At 45.2% G+C, this 16282-nt stretch overlaps 1 protein-coding gene across 7 annotated transcripts in view; it reads right to left on the minus strand.

Moving 5' to 3' along the window:
• NEK1 (NIMA related kinase 1) overlaps positions 1-8112 on the minus strand; it is an 81976-nt gene extending 73864 nt beyond the window's left edge. For 4 of the 7 annotated variants that reach the window (XM_019534601.1, XM_019534604.1, XM_019534603.1 and 1 more), the window contains exon 1: positions 1060-1156. The gene's annotated coding sequence lies outside the window, so the exon portion shown is untranslated. Of the gene's footprint in view, positions 1-1059; positions 1158-1365; positions 1451-8076 lie in introns of those variants that run through there. The other 3 variants (XM_019534600.1, XM_019534599.1, XM_019534602.1) reach the window with 3 other exon arrangements.
• Positions 8113-16282: the final 8170 nt, after the last annotated feature.

Genomic DNA, 16282 nt, shown 5'->3' on the forward strand with positions numbered 1-16282 from the left:
TGTTTTATTGATATGTGAACTGGAGGCTAAATACACTCACATAATAATCCAAACCAAAAATTAAGTTATAAATTGACCTAATTGGCTGTGCAGGTCAAATCAAAACCAAATGAACACATCGCTAAGGTTGTTTCTACTTCTCAAAATCTCTTGCTTCTTGAGAATCAGTCAGAAGCACAATTAGTGAAGAAGATACAGTGTGATAAGTTGCCCTTGCCCATAGACTCATTGGTAAAACCATCCTTTAGCAAAAGAGAATGTGGTTCAAGTAGTTCTGAATCAGAGCTGCCTCAATCCGATTCTGAAATGGAATTAATAAGTAGTGAAATGATTCTACAGATAGTGACAGTGAAACTGGAGGTGCCGCAATGAACTCAGTGGAAGAGAGTTAAACTCTGTTGAAGTAGATGAGTAGACAACTAGGGCATATCATACACAGTTTTTTGGGTGTGCTAAAATGAGTGTCATCAGTTTTCATTGCCTTTTTTCCCCCCTTAAATTTAAACAAACAATGTAAGGGAAGTACATGCTATTGTGTTTACATTTTTACAAGTATGCCAATAAAATAATTTATTTCCACATAAAGCTTTGCATTTGTTTGAATATAACATTTAAGCCACATTAAGTGTGCTGTATTTAATTTTCTTCCTAATCAAATATTTCAATTCAAATACTTGTGGCTGTTGGGACATAAAATTCACATGGAGGTACTTTTTTAGTTTTGTTTACTAAATATAAGTCAAATAAACATATTAAATCAGACCACGCTCTATTTAGGGAAGTGGAAAATTTTCAATTCAAAATTTCCAGGAAAACCCACATATCTGGCACACACACAACATATCTATTAAGTGCTATCAAAATGTCTACGCTAGAACTTAGCTGACTTTTAGCTTTATAATTAGTGGTTAAGTTCCAAGCTCAGAGGCCATCACATTTCATTTAAAACCTTCCAGAGACACACTTCTTTCACCAAGATTTTTACTCACCTGTCCACTATAAAAAAAAACAACATATGACATTACTTTTTGAACCTGTACCTTCTTGAGCGAAACTCACCTAATAGGTCTATGGCTGACTGAATCAGGAATCTCCTTTGAAACATGCATTATCAAAACTCAGGCAAAAATGATGTACAAGAATCTATATTAAAATTATGTTTTTGTGAAAAGTGAAGCACTCAGAAGACTGAAAATAGAAGAGAGAATTCTGAGCTCTGCCCCCTGCAGAGATTTTAACACTGTCTTTCCTATAAAACATCTAACTTGCCCACTGTGCAAGTGGCTGGCATTCAATGAATCAGGTAGCAGTATTTATTTCTTCACTGTTCACAAGGTAGGCATTCTATAGTCAGCTCACACTTACCTTTCACTACACCAAGGTCCCAACTATGCTTTCATTATCACCAGCATAAAAATTAGGTCTATTTAAAAATTAGGTGACATTTTAAGCACAAATTAAATTTGGGCAAGAGACATGTCTGTCTCACAGTCTGACCCTGAAAATATGAAAGAATAAATAAAAGTAGTATCTAGCTCTCACTCTAGCATATATGAATTGATAAGTTCAGCAACTTCATAGTTTACTTTAACATTTGGGCAAAGCTCTTGCTCCACTGAAGTCAAATACATGTTTCTTTTAACTTCCCTGGGACAAGAACTTAATCCAATGTTTCCAAACAGTAGAGAACAGCATGCAGCTATTTATGGATGCAATAGCTAATAGATTTATTTACCCAACAGTTTCCAAATGATCAAAAATTATATTATTTTAGATTTAGTTTTGGCAAATAGTAAGGACATCATGAGTTGATCCAGTTTGAATTCAGTTTTACAGTTAAACTTCTGCTTAACCCAGGTTCTCAATTTCAAGAGCTAGAGAAGTCAACTAGCTATCAGCAAAGTAATTATGTCAAAATGGAATGTGAAAGATACCTGGAACTTCCTTAAATCAAAGGTAACAGGAACTATAAGGAAACAACTTCCAAAGGTAAAAAAAAGAAAACAAAACAAAACTGTGAGCCAATCTCCTGCTCTAGCCATAATATGGCTCAAAACATAAACAAATATTTGTATTAAAAAAAACCAATGATATGCACTTGGGCAGATAGGTGAAGGGGAGCAAAGCCAGGTCAGGTAACAGGAACAAGGGGGAAAAAAGTGAAATTACTAAAACTAAGGTGAAAGGAAAACAATACAGTATTTACTGGAATATATGATAACCCTGAATATAAGATGAACTCCCAATAATTAGATTCCATATATGGAAAATGTAAAGAATCGTTATAATTTTCCAGGTACAGAATCTACTTCTTGGAGGTATGCTTTGAATTTGACCCCTTCTATTACTATTGCAGGAAAACTAAATCTGACAGGGTCAGGTGGCCCCCTTACCCTCCGTCCTTCCCTAACCTTCTACCCCTTGCAAACCTTCCTCCCCACCATCAGACCCTGCTCTCCCCAAGCACATGGAAATGAGAACATTTGAAAACAGTAATGGATGAGCTGACACATTTTATCTTTTTTTTCTTTAAATTGATGCAAGTTTTAGCACAAGTACTCCACAAACATACCTTTAAGCAACATTTTTGTACCTCCTTACATAGAGTATAGGAACTACACTTGATCTGAGCTGACAAGAGGCTGAGATGATGCTTGATCTGAGCCAAAAGCATGATGTTAATTCAAAGCCAAAAGGTTGCTGATTACCATTATACATCACTGAGCTGGGCTTCAGCGGAGTCAACAGCATTTCAAGCTATGATGACCAAATAGCTCAGCACTGTCCAGTATGTGTGTATACTCCAGATACACTTCCCCACAAAGGAGTCATGTGCTAATTACCCCCATTTATCCCTAGAACTGAGTGTTCATGTCATGAATCCTGGGATCCTCCAAAAGTTTATATGCAGATGGAATGCAGGCCAATCTGGTCCAGCTCCCCCTTATGGAGGGTGGGGCCACACTAATATGTGACAGGCTAAGAGACAGAGCATCAGAGAGATTCTGGGTAAAGTTTGGGACCCTGTTTAAGGCTGGTGAAGAAACAGGAATCATTGCAAATGGGAAAGAAAGGCACAGCTCTACTGTTTGAGTGAAGAGAAAATAAAAATATGTGCAATGTGGTGGCTCACCATGACTTGAAGAAGAGCTGGTGCTGAACAGGATCGAGTGCAACGGGCATTACAATACATCTTAATCAAAGGGGGTTGCACCAACCTATTTTTGTGGTAGGTTCCTACAAGAACCTACTGCATCTCAGCCTTTTCAGCTAAGAAAAAACATAGTCCCCCACCCCCACAACTGTATCCCACATGCTGTTATTTGTAACTGTATGTCTTTCCCAACCAATCTTCCTTTTACAATGTAGTATTGTTGTGCGGGGGTCTCCTGTATACTCTCTGCTTTGTAAGTGTAATGTTCCCACCCTCCCATTCCCCCTCTCTACCTGGACTTAGTTGGCTGCATGTTTCATATGTAGGGACCTACTGAATTTGTGGTGGAAGTGGGGTGCGTGGTGGCTCCTTTAATCTTGCAGGTTCCCCCCACACCATGCCCCTCATCCCACTGACTGGCAGAGAGGCCCCACTGCTTCCCGCTCACTCCTGATCAGTGGGAAAGTAAAAACCATGGTTTAAAGTATGGCCAGGCAGCAGCAAGCAGAGGGTTGCCAGGGCCCCTTGGCCAATCAGCAGCAGGAAGCAAAAATGGCACCATATATAAAACCACGGTTTTCACTTTCCTGATCACGAATGAGCAGAGACTGGGGAGCGGCAAGCAGCAAAGCCTCTTCACCAATCAGCCGTGGGGAGGCAAGTGGGGGAGCCTGAAAGAAGGAGCCAGTGTGTACCTCACTTGCACCACAAATTCAGTAGCTCCCTATTTATATACAACTTAGTTGTATTCCCAACCCTACAGCCATCCTCTACTATGTAGATCCCACTCAGGTCTTTCTGTATTTCTTTGTGCTTTGAACTTTGCCATTTGAAATTTAACATTTTCTAATAAAATTAAATTTTTGGCACCAAGGGATAGTGTCAGGCCTGCTTCTGGCCCTCCCAATGCTGACCTGGTATTGTAGTACATCCAGGTCCAGTGCCAGTTTCCTGAGGAGGGAACACCCCCCTGTTTTTTCCACACATGCACACAAAAAGGTTCCCATCAGCAACTCAGACTTTTGGCTAAGATTAGTGGTCAGGATTAGCTCTGGCCCTCTCAGTGCTAGCCTTGTACTGCAGTACCTCCAGTTCTCTCATGGGGGAGCAACTTTGCTTTTTTCTTTTTAAATAGCCACACACAAAAAAAGGTCCCATCATTATGTTTGCTCAGCATGGGCCATTTGTTTTAGTCATGCTCAGTATTGGTTGTATTTTAAATGAACTTCATAGTCGATTTCAATTATTGAGCACATGCTGCTTTTGGCAGCAGTTCAATGAAAGAGAAAGTATTTAATGAGGTTTCCTTGCATGCGATTGTAAAAAATGGAGCTTTTTCCCTATGTTGATTGGAGGAAATAAATCTCATTTTGTATTCAAGCAAATGTAGTAGTAGCCATCCCAGAATTCTGAAAGAACATAAAATCCCTAAAAGCACAGGTCCTGTAGCAACAGATTTTAGTTGAATAATACATTGGATTAGGTATGGCATCATGATTTAATACTTATTTTTAAAAAGGGAGAAAAGGAACCCCTGGGTCATTAGTTTAATCTCAATAACATACAAATCCTTAAAACAAAACTTAACAGGAAGAATAATCAAAGGCATGGAAGTAAACAGAAAATTGGATACTATATAATAGGAACTTACCCAAGATAGACCATGCCAGACTAACCCAGCATCTTTGAAAGGATAAGTGGGTTTTCTGAACAAGTAGTAGACCTTTTCTGATCTGTAGTAGATCTTATTTATTCTAATTTCAATAAAGCTTTTCATATAGTACCGCAGGGAAGATTATTAGCAAAAACAGAAAAAATGGGTACAAAGACTGAAAGGCTTTCTTCCTAGATGATAAGAAAACAAGCAGGCTTGAAAGGGAACCTGTCTGACTGGAGGGAAGTTACTAGTGGAGTTCCTCAAGAATCAAGTTTGGGAACAATCTTGCATAATATTTTCATTAATGGACTGGAATATGAAATCTGCCAGCAAGAGAAAGCTGATAGGCATCATCAATAGATATCAGAATCAAAATATCACATGGGAAAATTCTGAGGATCATGCAGGGACTAATGTTATACAAATTAAATTGAACAGTATAATGTCACACAGCTTGAATTAACAACAGTAAGTGGGAGACTCATCAGCAAGAAACGAATGAGAAGAATGAACCTGAACATATAAATTTATCACAGAATGACTCTGTAGTCAGGTACAAACATTATACTTTTACTGGTATAAGCGATCAGAAACTGGTCTAAGCCCATAACAAGTTCAGCACCCACAGGGTGGTTTAAAAAGGGCGGAACCCAATCTAAGATAGGCAGCCTGCATGCCCCCTCCACCCTCCACAAGGGTGAATGTTCTGTTTGCTACTGATCTAAACTACGATGCTTACAGAAAACCACTTAACTTGGATCAATTCTGCCTCAGGCTTTTTAAATGTCTGTACCCAGCCTAAGATTCAGATGCAATATCAGCATGTACTGGGCAAGGTACTCCAGTAGACATAGTCAAGTACTAATATTTTGTTATAACTAAACATGGTTGAGACCTACTTTTGAATATTGTGTACAATTCTGGTCACCCTCATTAAAGAAAAATGAACTGACTGCATCTTATAGGAGGGGACTAAAATAACTTGTTTGCTTAGCTTAGCCAAATAAAAGCTAAGAGGGGATACAATTACTCTATATAAACAGATCAGAGGAAGGTAAAATACTGAGTTGTCCCAAGAACAAAAGTATATAAACTAGCCATGAATAAATTTTGGTCAGAAGTTAGCAGGTTGGTTCTTAACATCAGAAGAATCAAGCTCTGGAACAGCCTTCCAATTGGAGTAATGACACCAAACCCCTCTCCCCCCACCATGCTAGATAAAATTCAATTTATGAAATGGCTGTGGAATAGGAAGGAGAAAAGGGAAGATGTATTTTGAATCAATAACTCATTAAGTTACTTCCAGTTCTAGGCATTTGTTCTGATTACACACAAATCTGTACTTTAACAATGACATCCTAATTCTTTAACAAAGTTACCTATATTTTTATATTAATGATACTCTATACAAAGAGCTAACTGCCCCCCCAGCAAACAGTGCACTAATAGCCATTTTAAGCAAAGCAGTACTCAACACTTATCACTAGCAATCAAAGTGGTTGCTGTATCAAGTATGACTAGCCTAATTCTTAAAGATGAAACAGCAATATATCAGATAACTTATCCAAGGAAGGTTAAGAAGAGAACTCAGGTGAAGTCACCTGAACTCAAATTTTATGTCCAGTCTAACAGAACTCAGACGCTGGCAACCTACAGCCCATGAACCATCAGATCCAAGCTTTGGTGGCGTTACTCTGTGGGCATTCTCCCCATACCACGGCTGTGGGTGGGTCCTGGCACCCTCAGTTTGATCCAAGATGGATCATTCAAGCCTGCAACTGGAAAAGTTTGCCTACCACTGGCATCCATGGCTCCTTGGACTCATTCAAAGGCCAATGGGCACTAGCTGATGTGCTTTTCTTGGTGCACCCTGCCCTGTGAACACTTGTTTAAAAGTAAACACAGGTTTCTGTTGGTGCAGAGTTAGGGATAGGAGTTGGGGGTCAAAAGTTAATAACATCTGGAAACTGTTGATGCACAATTAGTGACCCCCTCTGATAAGAGGAAGGGGTTAGCAGTTTCTTTGTGTGCTTATGCCCATACTCCCTATGTGCATCAAGCAGGCGTACCACTGGGGTACAGCATATTCCATTTAAGTGCATACTTTCAGGACCAAACAGAGGGAAGGTAGTAACTCATGGTGATTGTAAAGCATGCTCCCTAATGACATAAACACACTTCCCTAAGATTTTTGCACCTCCTTAAGGCTCTTCACCTGGTTTCTCAGAGCCTCATGCTCTAGCAGCTGTCTAGAACTGACAGGACCTACTCAGCTCATGGAAGAATTAGGTTGGCTTCTGGTCTCTTTCATCCACTTAAACAGTTACAGAGCAGACACATGGGCCTGACCAGCAGCACCTTCACATGTACTTGTCTGCTCTGTAACTTTGCTGTACTCCAAGAAGCTGCACTACACATAGTGGGAGGTAAAGCAGCTGTCAAACAATTGGTGGAAGCCTCGGTGAGGACAGCAACCAGCAGCTGTGAAGCAGGACTGCCTCCCCCTAGTTTCAAGGCTCCTAATGCACCAATTGTCAGGAGCTGGAGCATGAGGAGAGCTAGCCTGTATTGGGCTGCTAGTCCCAATGCACCCGCAGCACTGGTAGGAAGGAACCGCAGACAAGTCCAGTTGCAGGGGACTTTGGGAGGGGCATCTAGTCCAACCCCCTGATCAACGCAGAACCAGCCCCAACTAGATCACCCCAGCCAGGGCTTTGTCTATCCGGATCTTAAAAACCTCCGAAGTTGGAGTGTCTACCACCTCTCTGGGTAATCTGATCCAGTGTTTTACTACCCCTTAATGATAAAATTCTCCCTAATACCAAACCTAAACCTCCCTTGCTGCAACTTGAGCCCATTGCTCTTCACTGTGTCATCTGCCACCACTGAGAACGTCCTCTCTGTTACTCGCTTCAGGGAGCTGAAGGCTGCTATTAAGCCCCCTGAGTCTCCTCTTCTTCAGACTCAATGAGCCCAGTTCCCCCAGCCGCTCCTCCGCCCTCCCTTAGGGCTCATAACCACGCGCTCCCTCTCAGCTCGGGGGACCCAGCGCCCAGCACCCACTGAGGAGCGCCCCGGTGCGGGGCCGGGCCGCGGGCCGGCACGAGCAGCGGCACGGGGGCCAGGGGCTGCTGGCACCGGCCAGGACCCCCGCTGACCTTGCTCCCACCCCAGCGGGAGAGGAAGCGGGGGGAAAGCCCCCCGCCACACCCGGCCCAGCTCTGCCGCGCCCCCCGCACCTCAAGCCGCTTCAGCAGCTGCTTACCGCAGCAGCAGCCGCTCTCCCCGCTCAACCGAACCCCACAGCCCTGCTCCGGGCCCGCCCCCGCCCTACCATTGGGTAGCAAGTCCCAGCGCCTACTCCTATTGGCTAAGGCGAACCAGGCGAAACCATCAGGTTCAGATTGCACTACCAAAGGAGCGGTGCCCGGGTTGTGACTTCTCCCTGGTAACGTTTAGCAATGAGTCACGTGACCGCCACCAGCGGGGCGCCACGCCGGAGGCGGAGCCGGCGCCTCGGTCTGAGCCGTGTGTGGCTGCGGGTGGGCGGCCCCTTTTGGCTTTGGACTAATCTATAAGTAGTAGATGGCCTGTACTAATCTGTCAGGGGAGACACCATGATCGATCAGGTGGTTTTCCCAGGGCAGGTGATTGTCTCTGATGTGTCCACCATCCGAGGTCTATATTGAGCAGATTCTTTTTGGTGTTGGGTGGTGGAACCGGAGCTTGCTCCATCCACTCCATGCATTGACCTGGGCTTCCAGGACCAGTGCAAAAAAACGGAAAAAAAAAAAAAGGCCCTTGGCCAGGGCACTGTGGGGTGCTGGCCTCCGTGCGTCGGTTTCCACGTGCTAGTGCACGCCCGGGCCCGGAGCTGGAGAGCCTGGGCCCAGCGGTGGGAGGGCCCGGGGCCGGGCGCTGTCTGCACCGAGGTGGCTCCGTGCGCGGCGTCCGTCAGATTCCTGCGGCTCCGAGCGTCTGCTCCATGTGCAGCGCGGGGCGGGGAGAAGTAGCCCAGGATCATGCTGTAAGGGTTGACATAAACTGGTTTATGCACCGATTAGTGTGTGTGTGTGTACACGTATACTTACTTGCATGCATGTCTACTTGTGTGGATGTGTATGTATACTTGTGTCGCCGTGTATACTTGCATGTGTGCTCCTGTATACGTGTGTAAACAACTCTTACTTATAATTCTCTATACATATTACATATATATAAAACTCTCCCCCCTCTCAATACTGTATTTTATATATATTTGGTAGTTTTTGTAAAATTAGCACATTGCCCGTAGCTGCCACACACCACCCCACACCACCACTGCTTCCCAGGAGCAAGGGGAGGAAGCTTGAATGCAGCAGTCACCACTGCGCCATCACCCCTGCTACCACCATTCTGCATCCAGCTGTGTGCCCCGCCCCCCCACTCACCTGCTCTAAATCCAGCCCTGTGCCTCCCTCCACACACCCATGCTGCTGCTGCTCCATGTCCAGTCCCAGGCCACTTCCCCTCCCACCATGTCCAACTGGCCTGCTCCGCTGGAGCCACACCCAGTGCATTATTCTTTATGGACATTTATGTTGCAGCACTGGTTGGAGCCATGACCCCCCCACAACAGGTGGACTAAACTCTTTACACATGTAGGCTGGAAGGGACCTCAGAAGAGCATCAGGTCCATTCCCCCTGCACCAAGCAGGACAGACAACTGGGGTCAAGTGACCCCACCAAGGTGACCATCCAGTCTCCTCTTGAAGACCTCCTTTTGAAGATCTGAGATAATTGCACAGTCTAGACACCCTGGCTGTGAGAAGTTTTTCCTAATGTTGAGCCTGAAATGGTCTTCCAGGAGTTTGTGACCATTGTTCCTGGTTTTCCCCAACAGTGCCCTGATGAACAGTTGTTCAGCAGGCCCTTGATGTATGCCACTGATGTAGCAGTAAGCTGCTACCAAGTCCCCTCTCAGCCTTTTCTTTTCCAGGCTGAAGAGTCCTAGGTCCCTCAGCCTTTCCTTCCATGGCTTGCTCTGCAAGTTTTTGATCATATATGTGGCCCTTCCCTGGACTCTCTAGCTTTTCCACATCCTTTTTGAAGTGTGGCGCAGTACTCCAGCTGCAGTCTCACCAATGCCTAGTAAAGCAGAAAAATCACCTCCTTGGTTTTGCTGGAGATGCATAGATTGATGCACACCAGGGTATTCCTTGCCCTGCTGGCTACAGCATCGCACTGCCAGCTCATGTTCATACTGTGGTCTATTACTACTTCCAGCTCTCTTTCATTCGTAGTGCTGTTCAGATTGGTGTCACCAAGCCTGTAGGTGTGCAGGGAATTGTTCGTCCCCAGGTGGAGCACTTTACATTTCTCAATGTTAAACCTCATCTGGTTCCCATATGCCCAACTTGCCAGCCTGTCTAAGTCTGACTGTATCTGCAGCCTGTCTTCAAGCGTGACCACACTTCCCCATAATTTGTTGTCCACGAATTTGGCCAGTGAGCTCTTCACCCCCAAATCCAAATTGTTGAGAAAAATTGTTTGTGGATGGCTCTGCCTTTGTCCGTGAAGGAATCAGACACTCTGGATATGCAGTTACTAATAGCGAGACTGTATTAATAGGAGAGGCTCTCTCATCCCGAGTGAGTGCCTAAACAGCAGAGTTGAAAGCCCTGACTGCAGCCGGTCTCTATGCTAAAGGAAAGAGAGTCAATATTTATACAAATTCAAAATATGCTTTTGGAGTGTGCTGCACCACTGGTGCAATTTAGAAGGAACGAGGTTTCATTACCTCGTCTGAAGCTCAGATCGTCCACGGAAAGGAAATTGCTGAGCTGCTTCAAGCTATTCAAGCTCCTGAGGAGATTGCAGTGATACACTGCAAAGCTCATACCGAGCAAACTGATCCTGTCGCAATAGGAAACAGCTTGGCCGACAGGGTGGCCAAGGCAGCAGCCCTCCAAGAGGCTCAGCTAGACCTAATTTCCCCCTAGCTAAATGGCAACTACAAGCTTCAAATACTGAAAGGGCAACATAGGAAAAGTGGGGGGCACAACCTAATCTAGTAGGAATCTGGGAATGTGATGGTCATCCTATCCTACCTAGAAGCAGTCAGCATAAGGTGCTTCAAAAGGTTCACAATAACACCCATCTGGGAGCGAATAAAATGGTTCAAGTTGTTCTTAGGCAGTTTGTGTCCCCTGGATTAAGTGAAATGGCCAGAAGAGCAGTGAAAAGTTGTATTCTGTGTCAGCAATGTAATCCTAAAGGAACACGCCAACAAGCGCCACCTAGTGGGCATAGATGGGCTCACAGGCCCATGCAGCATATTCAAATTAATTTCACTGATTTACCCACCTCAGAAGGAAAAAAACATTTGTTAGTCGTTGTAGATCAACTTTCGGGATGAGTAGAAGCCTTTCCTACTGCCCAAGCCACTGCTAAAGCAGTTTGCAAGGTGCTTCTTAATAAGATTATGCCAAGATTTGGCCCTCCTGAAAAAATTGATTCTGACCAGGGAATGCATTTTACAGCAAAAATTTGTAAAGAACTTACTGAGGCGGTTGGGACAAAATGGCTTTTTCATGCCCCCTGGCACCCTCAGAGCTCAGGCCACGTGGAGCGTATGAACGAAACTCTAAAAGCCACCCTAACTAAGCTGTGTAAGGAACTCATAATGAAATGAACTCAAGTTCTTCCTTTGGCTTTGTATATTGTTCGGACCACTCTGAACTCTAGGACTAAGTTAGCATCCTTTGAGGTACCTTTTAGACATGTACCCCCTTCCTTTACTTCTTTGATTTCAATTCCTAGTGACACTGATCTAACTTGTAAAACAGAAGCTTATGTAAAAGTCTTGCAACAGCATTTAGCAACATTACAACAGTACTCAGCGCAGTCTCAATCTTTACCATTGTGGGAAGTTGTTCATTCTATTTTGCCAGGTGACCCGGTGTAGATCAAAACTTACCGAAAGACCCCACTTCAACCTCAGTGCTTAGGACCATTCGAGACCATCCTGGTGAGCCCCACTGCTATTCAGGTCAAGGAACTTCCCACTTGGGTTCATCATACCAGAGTCAAAAGGAACCTCGCTAGGGAACCCGACCTGGTAAAAGGTTCTCCAGAAGCAGACGGCGTCGGACTTCGAGAGAGCCATGCATGTTCACCCCACCACAAACCGGATGAACCAGAATCAGACGACCTCCATGTCCGGGGCAAATGGACTGCTACCCCTTTGGGTGGCCTAAAGCTCAAACTCAAGAAAACCTAGACTAGTGCCCATTCCCCAAAGGATAGCCACGAAAAGTTGCCTGAGGAGTCAGTGGACTCATCTGTGTATTGTTTATTGCTTTACTTTTTTGGTGGTTGGAATAACTAGGGGATACGAATCTAATGCCTTTATTCGCTTTGCTCATGAGATGAAAGCCCGTATGTCAGCTCTGAACAATACCTCATGTTGGGTATGTTCCTTAATGCCAGTAGATAGCCAGAGAGGTCTCCCCATGATTCCCATTCCCCTTAGCCCTATGAACATGACCTGGACCCCATCCTAAAAGGACCCTACAGGTAACCATAATATAACCTGGGCTAATGCTGGAATCCAGGTTAGCAAGTACCTCACAGTGTGGAAAAGACCTAGTGAATGGTGCTTTTTGAGGATAAGAAAAGTGTCATTGAGAATCAGTGAGTATAAAGCCTACTTTAATGAGACCCATTTTGGAAGCACAAAGGGACCAAGGATATCTTTGGAAGATGGTCAAAAAAGGGCTAAGTCATATTGGTATAACCATCCTGGTGAGAACCTTTGCCCTATTAATGGGGAAGTTTAGTATTTACATGATAATAGCGATCCCAGAAATGTAGAAACATGGGCTATAAACTGCACAAAGATCCATTCCGCTACAGCTAGTAGTTCAGAAGGGCAGCACAGTCTGCCTCTGTTCTGATAATTCCATCATTCCTAGCTTTAAAAAACTCTCTGCCTGGACCGGTTGGTACACAGAGACTAACAGGTCAATACTGTCCCACCGTGCAAATTCGTCTACTAAGCCTCCCTTGTTTGGAGTATATTGGGTGTGTAGAGAAAAAGCATACCTAAGTTTGCCTGTTTCATGGAGTGGATCCTGCTACCTAGCCTGGTTAGAGCCTCCTGTATTGTGTCGAAACCACCTTCCCTCTGGACGGTTTTGCAATGTGCGAGACGCCAAAGAAGATGTTAACTGGTCTCGACCCCTTACTTAGAAAGCGCTTAATGATTAGACTAGAACTTGTGCCGCCCTCTTTTTTGCTTGCGGAGGGACTACATATCGCATAGGAGAAGGTGTGATAAGAATACAGGGAGTGTTAACAATAATGGCTAATAAATACCACTGCTGAGGCCCTCATAGATCTATCTACTGAGCAAAAGCAACTAAGGCAAATGGTTCTTCAAAATAGAATGGCCCTAGACATCTTGCTGGCCTCGCAAGGAAGAACATGTGCCTTAATAAGACAAGAATGTTGCGTATACTGTATACTCCCGATGTTTATAATGCCACCTGGGAAAGAGCAAAGCACCTTAAAGAGGTTGCAAGGGATCATGGAGGGAGGCGACCAACCTGGAGCTCTTAGTAGAGTGATTTATTCAACTAATTGCCTGATATAACTGAGTGGCTTCATAATTTGCTTAAAAGTGTTGTTGTTATTATTTGTAGACTTTTGTTGCTTTATATAATCATAAAGTGTGGATACTGTGTGGGTGCTCAACTATGTAAAAAGGCCCCCAAAGTTAAAAGGCCCTATCATGTAATGAACCCTAGATACATGAATGGATATGTGTCCCAAGAGTCCCCTCTTCAGGTCCTCTAGAGACAAAGGGGGGATTGATAGATAGGATGTTTGAGAGTGGGCCCAAAGGCCCACAAGATGGGCTGAGCTCGCTGCCTGTGTGCTAGTAAACCACCATATAGATTTGAAATGGAAAAATACTGCTGAGAGGCCACAAACAGGATAATCATGAGCTCTCTGTATGCAATATGACAATTGGAATGTGAGCTGATAAACAGGGATGGTACAAACTGAACCTACCTTGAACTCACTAGCATAAGTAACAGTGCTGAAAAGAAAAGTTGCATACTTGATGATAAGGAAGATGCTTACGGGTAAGACCTGCTCAAAGCCTCTTATTGTGTAGCTAGGCATGCACACTAGAAGTTTCTAACTAACCATGGGGGTTGAGTCAATTAGGTGTAGAATCTGTGACGCAAAACTGTCTATATAAACTTACTTACTATTAAGGAGGGGGGGCTGGTTCTTGAAGCAGATGGGTTGCTCTTTGTTGTTGTGTGCACGCTTCAATAAAGACCTTTGAGATAAGACCTTGCTGGTGTTGCCTGTCTCTTGCGGTCAGACAACGGACCTGGGAAGTCTAAGTTAAAGTCCCCGACAAGAACATTGTGGGATGGCAAATCAAAAGCTTTTCGGAAGTCAGTGTCAACCTCTGGCCCCATGGGGAGCAGGGCAACACATTGACATTAAAGGCCCCCCACAGCCCTGCTGGCAGCAGATTGCCACTCTGCTCCCCTCCCCGCGACCTGGCGTGGCCGGGGACAGAGGAGCCATGTGGAGATCTCCTAGCATCTGCTTGCTCAGCACTGCCCCAGCAATGCATCTCCTGCACCCAGGGCTGCACTGAGGGAAGTGGCATGTGGCTCTGTACCTCAAAGTGACAGCAGGCGCAGGAAGCATGTTGCCAGGGCAGCTGGGGTGGGGCAAGGAGATCCTGGCATGGCCCTGCTGTTCTTAGCTACTCTGGGTCACACGTTCAGGGCTACAGCAGCCCCATGGGAGAGAAGCAGGGCGGGAGCTCAAGCCCACAGCCTGCCCCCATACAGATCTGGGGGTGCAGGTCCCTTTTGTCCCCTGGAAGCAAACAACAGAGTGTGCAGACGGCTCCATGTTTCCCCACTCCTGGCTGGCACCTCCATGCACGGCTTCCCTTAAGGGATGCTAGAGCCGCTTTGGTTTCACGTGCCCCCGGCTGGGCACTCTGGCATCGAGTGGGGAGTTGTGGAGCCAGCCAGACACTCCATGTATTTTCCCAACACCTCCCAGCTCACAGCTGGAGTGCCTGGCTGGGGGCACATGAAACCAAAGTGGCTTTAGCAGCCCTTAAGAGAAGCCATACATGGAGATGCCAGGTCGGGACTCTGTACTTCCCTAACACCTCCCCACTCCCTCAGCCCTCAGCCAGCTTTCATCCCAGCTCTGCCATGCACCCGCCAGCCCCCTGTAAGCTCTTCTTATCACTTCACAGGCTCCAGGAGGAAAGTGAGCCTGGCCTAGGCCTTGTGACTGACTAAAAACTGCAGGACCCACCATCCCCCCTCCCCACTCCCCCTCAGACTTTCCCGCAGTTTTTGCAAATAGCTCTTGCAGGCTGGAACTGTACCAGCCTGAGGAGCTCTTTGCAAACATGGGAAATCCATGGGTTTCTCTGCTAAAAGAGAAAATTTATTTGATGAACCCATGAAATCCGCAGAAATGGAATATTGTTAGAAATGCGCAGCTTGCATCTTGCACCTGATAGGAAAGAAATACTGCCCAAGGCTCCTTTCTCCCCCTCACCCACCTTAGCCTTTCTCATGCTGATACAGAAGCTGGAATTCAATTGACTTTTGGCGAACTGTTGTAGTTTCTGGGCATGCTTAATGAGCTGATGCATATTTACCTCTCCGCCCTGCATACTTAAGTAGCTAATTATACTATACATGCAATGTATGTAATGATGTAACTACATGTATGCTTGTAGGAAACGGAAGTAGCTGTAAGAGTTCCAGCGTCTGCACACGTGCTCAGGAGAGAGAAGATAAATTCTGCTTGCAAACACAATTAGTTTGTCAGAAGCTGATTTGGGCATCAATGCCCCACTGTGACCTTGTTTGCAAACAAATACATCCTTTTGTACTGGCTGATGACTGTGTGTCTGTGATTTTTGCGAGCCTCCAGAGAAACAAACCACTTTTTACAACAATCTGGTGAGCCAGCCAGGAGTTCTTTAGATCACCTTGAGACCCAGTGACAAGATCGTCCCTGCCACCACGGGGAGTGCACACTGAGCCGCCTTTTTGGGCTCGCCCAGGGGGCTTGAGACATGAGTCGGGGTACCCGGGAGATTAAAGGCTACCTGTGCAAAATTTTTGGTTTCTGAGGATGCCAGACACACATTCTGGCATTCTGTTCGGGATCTCTAGGATACCTGAGTGAGTATACAATTCCCTTGCCCAATTTGGTTTCTGGATCCGGGGGCAAAGATTTGTTCGATTTGGTTTTGTACCGGGGGATTTTTGGCCTGGTATTTGGTGTGCATAAGAAGTACTTTTGCGAACGGTCTGTGACTAGGATCTTTTGGTATTTGGTGTGCGTTGGGCACACTTTTGTGGGCATTAATATGGGTGCGGGTAGCTCCCGTGTAGAAAACTCAGGTACTCCTTTGGGTTGTG

The sequence above is a fragment of the Crocodylus porosus genome, unplaced genomic scaffold (assembly GCF_001723895.1).
Source record: "Crocodylus porosus isolate Cpor-Errol unplaced genomic scaffold, CroPor_comp1, whole genome shotgun sequence".
Lineage (NCBI taxonomy): Eukaryota > Metazoa > Chordata > Crocodylia > Crocodylidae > Crocodylus > Crocodylus porosus.